We start from the raw sequence: 6818 nt of genomic DNA, 5'->3' as shown, positions 1-6818 counted from the left end.
CACAAACTGAGTGGGTCCCTAAGCACCCACAAAGCTCAAAGTACAAGGGGTCCACGTCATGTGCACTACCTAGAGCATGTCCACCACCTCTCTCTTCTCCTCTGTTGCGTTGACATGTCCACCACCTCCCTGTTCGTTCTCCTGTGTTGCCTTGACCACCACCTCCCTCTTCTCCTCTTTTGCGTTCAGCACCCCTCTCTCTCTCTGTGTCTCCCAAAAAAGCATAGTGGTTTTTACGCATAGGCCAGAGATCTTGAGTTCATGTGTTCAAGTTCTATTCTTTGCACTTTGTTGTTGTCACATGGATCATATTGTTACCCTTTGGTGTGACATTAAACAACTCCTTCCATTGTAGTCCCATACTCCTCTCTCTACAACTCCTTCCATTCTCTCTCTCTCTCTCTCTCTCTCTCTCTCTATATATATATATATATATGACAAGGAAATGCCTGAAAACGGGCATGGTAGCCGTAAAAATCAAGCCTACATTCTCTTTTTACCAATGTCTCACATCATCATACCCATCGTTGACTTTCTTATGTATACCACAAGCCCCCATGTCCCCACCTTCTTGGGTCCCTAAAGTCCCACATACCCACCATCACTTTGTACCTACCTACCTTCAACACCAAGGTGTGTGTGGGTCTATATGCGGATCGTAAGTGTGCCTGCAAGATTGCAACATCAGAGGATGACCATGTGCTCATGCAAATCCCAACCCCCATACAAAGTAAACCCGATGTTGGTGGTGACATAGATGTCTTGACAAGGTGTCTAGGCTTATATCAAAAGCTTTCAACTTTTTGCCTTCAAGATGTGTGATGACCACACTCTCTAAAGTTCCACCCTTAACAAATAAAAAATTTCACAACTTTGCACCTATGTAATACCACTCATAATTGAGGCTCCTTGTCTCTTTTCCCAATCATGCACTCAAACAAACAAAAACCTAGAGAAACCCATTTATTAAAGTCTAATGTTTTTGTTTAGCTGTTCTTTGTCATTTAAGTGTGACAAAATCCATAGATAAAAAAACCATATAAATTTATCCCATAAATTACCAATCTATTTTTGTGGTGATAGTCCCTACCAGTAGGAAACCATATGAGTATGTAATGGATAAATACATGAACAATAATGAGAATTTCGCGTGTGTATCTTTTAAACCTAATGCAACAAATAGTAGGTACTTAAAAATAGGTATGAATACATGGTTTTTGGGAATATACATTCACCTCCTGTGAATGTAAAATTGTAAATGGTCTAATAAAAAATAGGTCTCTATATGTGCTTAGGTGATATCATAGATTTTTTTTCAATGACGCCCCCATGGCTCCATGCATGTATGTTGCTATACATCTATATACAAGACACACATATGCGTGACACACACACATATATGTAGAGAGAGAGAGAGAGACCTATACCTACTCCTTTCCACATCTATTTTGTGGACACACTGGTCAAAAATGCCAAACCAGTGTCCATGGCTGAAGCAGTAAAAATGGCAAAGGATTGCCATGGAAGAGTATTTTGACGTCACAGGTTATAATGAGCTGAGCAAAATAGCTCTTGGCCGGTTGAAAATAGTGGAAACAGCCAGGGTAGCATGGAGGAACCACTGTGACACCAACCGTCTAAATAGAAATACCCAATCTTGGAATGACCTAAAAAACTATTTGAGAAAGAGATTCTGTCCCCCTGGATTTTTGGAAACCAAAATGAACGAATTTTTAGAACTAAAGCAGGAGAACAAAACCATTGAAGAATATCACCAGGCCTTTGCTCTTCTACTCAAATACTCACCACCTCTAGATGAAGAACAGCTCATGGCCAGGTTCATTCGGGCAATGAGTGTAATTTCTCTCTCTCACTCAAAGAATGGTCATTCTCATGACCTATTCTCAACCCAAATGAAGCTTCTCATAAAGCTTTTTCTTAATCCAAGATTAATTTATGCTTGTTTAATTGGAGGCCAGATTAATGGCTTTTTTTATGCTTTTAGTTTATGTATTTCATGAATATGGATGATTCAATCCATTATTGGGTTAATGATCCAATTAGGGATCATTCTAATCATTCCCTTAATGTTAAGCTTTATCCTTTAAAATAATTGAGATTTATCAGTCATAGCAGCGGAGCTATGGTAAAATTTTTGTAAAAATTACACATAAAATAATTTCATTCAAAGCATGAAAAGAGGACTTCCTACCATATTCTAGGAATTATCATCCTAGATTAATTGAAAGAATTTTATTGTAATCATGGAGAAATTGATTTTTATGTTATGCATAATTGATGAATTAAGAAAAAGAGGATTTCTAGTAATTAAATTTTATGTAAAAAAGAGTAATCCCCATCGTATGAGTATTATTAAAGGGTTATTTTCATTTGATCTAGAGAGACCAATCGATGGAGAGACTTGAACCTAGGTGGGTTCATGTCATCCCAAGAGCAATCCCAAGAGAGAGGGAGGGGGGGGCTATGCATTACCATGTGGCTTATCTATATTGCCTTATTAGCATTAGATGTGTTATGCATTCTTATTTCTTCTTTCACAATCAATGCTCTTGCAACTTGGGAGAAAACCTTTTGCTCATAAACTCATGCAATATATTTTGAAATAAAATGGCCCTTTAAATAATGTAAGTAGTGAGGTAAATTTTAGAAGTTGCACCAATTACTATTGAAGGTAGTTGTTTGTTTGTTTAAATACAAAGAGCTCTTGATTTTCCCAAGTATTTAACCATGGATATTGCAAAGAGCACTTGATTTCCCAAAGTATTTAACCATGCATATTGCATTATTGAACTTTTATTTGTGTAGTATGACTTTCTAGATAAGGCAGTTTGTCTTTCACACTCTCATGCAAAACATTAGATGAAACTATATTTAAATAAACCTATTATCACTTTATGTGTCTTTATAGGGTAGGTGTTAAGGAAAGATTTTGTCACTTTATTTGTCTTTGTAGGGTAGGTGTAAGGAAAGATTTTGTAGGTTACTCTACCTTTGCAAGTGAATATAAAAACTTTGAAGTTGTTGGAAAGTACCCTTGCAAGTGAATATAAAAACCATGATGGTGGTGGAAAGTACCAAATACAATTGGTAATGAAAAAATCATGGTTTGAATTCTCTAATGATTTTCTACTATATGAATGCAAATTGGGTGTTGAATGGATCTTTTAATCATGTTGCATGTAAGTCTTCATCAACATGCATGTGATCAACTTTAAAAGATTCACCAACAATAACTACAAGTTTGGTGGATCATGCAATTATTAAAAATGACTTAAATGGATGAAATTTATATTGCCTTTGAATTGTATATGCACATCTTTGACTTCACTTCTATTTTAACTATTTCTATTAGATGTAATAAATTATCTTTTTAGATCATGTGGTTAAAAAATCATATTAAGGTTGTCGTGCAATATTCAATTACACTTATAATCTTGCCATGATGATAAGCCTATAAAATATATATCATATTGAAAAGCATATTGGCCTACTTGCATGGTTGATGATGATGGCTACACACTTTGACCAAGATGTGTTTAAAAGTTGGGACTTGCTAAGTGTTTATTGAAAAAGCTAATTAAATCACAATCTTCATGCATGGTAACTGCCAAATGATTGCTTTGAAAAGAATAAGATGTGATACAGTTAGAATCGACTACTAAAATTTTTTGGTAGCATCTTTTTTTACATGTGAATGATTGAGACTACAAGAATAAACTAAACACAATAAGTGTAATAATACATCACTTAGCCATGGAGAGTGCCCTTTATCTATCTAGGAAATGATTTCTATCTAAGGATACATTTGCTAAAAGGTTAAGTGGATCCATGTAGCAAAATGAATCATCTCACAAGAGTGTTGAACAAAACAAGGCAATGCAGAATACCCTTGAAAAGGAAGCATACTTGGTGGATGCCACTAGTCCTTGGTTTTTATCATCCTTGACCTTCCTCTAAGTCTTAATGTACATGATGCTGTTCTTGGGCTTCTCTTAATGTTAACTCAATTGTTATGGGCACACAAATGTCAAGTTCCTAGGGTTTGAAATCACTAGCCACATGGGCGACTACACTAGTATGGTGCGCTAGCAAGGGCTAAGGAAACCTGGTGGATTTGCTTTCTACTCCCACTTCTATATATCACTTGGAAGAGAGCACATCAGACTAGTGATAACACACAAAACCTACCTATTTCTACTCCTACTCTTATGCACTTCCTCCACCTGCTAACCTACACTAACTAATGGCTAGTCAAACCTATTTCTACTCCTACTCTTGTGCACTTGCTCCACTACTAACCTACACTAATTGATGGCTAGTCAATCCTTGAAGTCTTCTTGTACAAGTGTTCATTGTCCCAAAGGGAATTCGAGTATTGAGTCCCATAGGCATACTTTCTTATCTTACGATGTGTGGGTGATGTGAGTCTCAATGTGAAGTGTGTTCATGAATGTGATTGTTGATGTGGCAACCAAACTAAAGTCATTAAACATTGATAATATGGAATCTAAAATGTAAAGTCACTTAAGCATTGATGATATGGCAACCAAAATGTGAAGTCACTTAAAAATTGATGATATTGCAACCAAAATGTGAAGTCACTTAAAAATTGATGGTGTGGCAACAACCAAAATTGAAGTCAAATATTGATGATACCGAAATGCAAAGTAACTTAAGACTTGATGATGTGGAACCACATGTAAATTCACTTTTACAATTATTGGTATGCTGTATAATGATGTGGTTACTAAAATTTTAAGTGACTCTCACAATTATGAAATGGTGTATATGATGATGTGTCTATTTCGAAATGTGAAGTCACTTAAACCTTGATAAGTGGAACCAAATGTAAAGCCACTTTTATAATTATGAAATAATGTGATGGATATGATGATGTGGGTTTTACCAAGATTTAAAGTAATAATCCAAGTTATGTAAGGAGAAAATTGTTGAGATATAGAGCTCAACTAGTGTTGCACATTAATGACCCCACCCTACGCCACTGGGTTGGTGAGATTATGGATGATATGCCATTAGTGGTTTTTACAAGTTGTATGATAGCCACTTTGGTGTATTAGAGTTATGGCATATTTATAGCACCAGCTCATGTCATAGTTGAGTTCACATTATGGACTGAAGTTATAGTAGGAGAGTACTTTCCCATATAGTATGTACTCTTATTGCTTTATGTTATGGTTGTAGAGAAGTGAAGAGAATTTTAAAAAAATCAACCATCCATCTCTCTTGTGTGTGTGTGTTTGCTTACAAGGAGCTTAAGCTTATCCTCCCCCCCTCATTCTTCTCATGGTATGAGAGCTTCGGTATGTGTGAAGAGCTTAAGAGAAAAGCAATAGGCAAGCAAAGGAAGCAGTACATGGTAAAGGTAACTTCATCTATTTCTCTTTGATTTGCAAGCAGGTAGCTGCTAGGCAAGAGTCTCGGGTAGGCACAACACTAAGGTGCACTGTCACATCTTGAGGCGCTCTTCATAGTGAAGTAAAGAGGCATTATATTATGATTTCAAAATTTAAACTCGAGTCCATTTTGGGTCCCATTTTGACCCTACAAGTTTTTTGTAGGTACCCTATAAAAGTGTCGATTTTGAATGTGTATGCCCAATTTCTGGTTCCATGCAAAGTTGTGGCAAAAATTTAGTTGTAGGACAGTTTGTGAAGAGGATATAAGATTGGCAAGTTGTTGGTGAATATATGTTTGTGTGACTGTTCCATGTATAGTTATAGTATAACACGTTTACAGTACTACTGTGTTAGAGATTGCACGTTTGTTGTAAGTGTAGAAGCTTTTGCAAAGCACTATTTAGTAAGTTGCTGGTAAATATGTCTGACAACTTGTCACAAATTATGAGCGAGAAGTCCAACAAGAATAATTTCCAGTCTTGGAAATTCAGGATGACCAATTTCCTTGTGGGAAAAGGATTCACAAGTGATAAAAAGGAGCCAGAGATTACTGAAAAAAAATCCCACCCCCCCAGTGGTGCAAGCATATAAATCATGTTATGAAAGAGCTAGAAAGCTGATGTATTAGTTGTCTATCAGCGTAAGAGACTCTATGATTGTGCATATGCAAGTGCTTATACAAGATGCACAAATGTCTAATGAGGCTTATGTGACTGTTAAGGCTCACCCTAGCCCTCCTTGAAACACATCCAAAAAGAGATTACCTGGTGAACCGCAACTGTCGTGTGAGGATCTTTCCAATGGTCGAACTCGTAACCCTTGAGGTCTCCAAGCTCCACAACTCCTTGAGAAGCAATTCCACCTCGTCTTTCGCGAGCGTTGTCACATCACCGCGTTGTACTACGGGTCCTCGTCCCTCCTCTCACCTCACTTCACTCACACACACTCACTAGCATGCATTAGGGAGAGAGATTAGCAAGAGGATTAGCAAGAGCAAGACTCAATTGCACAATGGGAGAGTATCTTGTATTATGAGAGAAATTCACTTATATACATGGCCATAAGTGTTCACACTCACTTAACTATGGTCGGTCGGGCACTTTAGGCTCATAAGAGGCCTAATGCTCTTACAATGACTACTCTCATAATATATCCATGAAGTACATCACTTAAGACTTCATCCTATCTTGCTACCACACGCTCTTGAAGCGGGAATTGCCATAAATACTCTGTCACACCATTACGGGCACCCATCCAAGTTGTAGCTTTGGACACTATTGCTTTATATCTTGAATGTATGACCCTTTGGTGTATCTATCATGACTCCTTGATGTAAGATAATGGTGGTATCTCTTGTTAATCCTAGAATTGGATTAACAT

This window comes from Cibotium barometz, chromosome 31 (genome assembly GCF_041138505.1).
Source record: "Cibotium barometz isolate CiBa-2024 chromosome 31, ASM4113850v1, whole genome shotgun sequence".
Taxonomy (NCBI): Eukaryota; Viridiplantae; Streptophyta; class Polypodiopsida; order Cyatheales; family Cibotiaceae; genus Cibotium; species Cibotium barometz.
This window is presented reverse-complemented; position numbering follows the sequence as displayed.